We start from the raw sequence: 941 nt of genomic DNA, 5'->3' as shown, positions 1-941 counted from the left end.
CTCCAACAGGTCCGTGTCTTTCTTATGCTGAGGGCTCCAGAGCTGGACGCAGTACTCCAGGTGGGGTCTCCCCAGAGCAGAGTAGAGGGGCAGAATCACCTCCCTCGACCTGCTGGCCACACTGCTTTTGATGCAGCCTGGGATACAATTGGCAGTTATTTAGTAACAACTTGTTTGAATAGATAACTGATATCCAAGACACCAGGGAAAATGAAGTACTGAGTAGTGATATATGTCAATTTAAATGTTATTGTGGAGAGCATGAAGTCATTTGTGTTATTTTTATCTTTATTTGATTACAAGGGTTGCGGAATTTATATAGCTGTTGAAGATAAGAAGTATGTGGCCTTGGATGACCAGGCAGCCATCTGTGAAGACAAGACAACTGAGGAGTTCTCTTTGATTTTTTTCCACCTGGTCCTTTTGACAGTGGGAGGAAGCACAGACAAGGGATCTTTTGGTAAGAGCTCTGATGAAACAAGAAGTAAGGGCTAAAATTGAGTGGAATACACCAATTTTAGTGAGAGAGGGTTGTTGGAGGAATTTCAGGTGGCCACTCTGGTTGGGTACCCTTAACTGGGATTCAGAAAACTCTGCAGCAAAGAAGTTCCTAAAATCTCCTCCAGTGGGGAGCCTCTCCGACTTTAAACACAGGAATACCTCCTGAAATCCCAGCTTCGTTGAGAGCATGTTTGTCTTGTGCTTTTGCCCATGCACTGGGCTGTTGTAACTCAAACATTTTTAAATGTTTGAGTCGGAAACTGCCTGTCAGAAAAGGACCTGGGGGTGCTGGTTGACAGCCAGCTGAACATGAGCCAGTGGTGTGCCCAGGTGGCCAAGAAGGCCAATGATCCTGGCCTCTGTATCAGAAATAGTGTGGCCAGCAGGAGTAGGGAAGTGATCGTGCCCCGGTACTCGGCTCTGCTGAGGCCACACCTCGA

Source organism: Aptenodytes forsteri, unplaced genomic scaffold (assembly GCF_000699145.1).
Source record: "Aptenodytes forsteri isolate BGI_AS27 unplaced genomic scaffold, ASM69914v1 Scaffold172, whole genome shotgun sequence".
NCBI classification, from domain to species: Eukaryota; Metazoa; Chordata; class Aves; order Sphenisciformes; family Spheniscidae; genus Aptenodytes; species Aptenodytes forsteri.
This window is presented reverse-complemented; position numbering follows the sequence as displayed.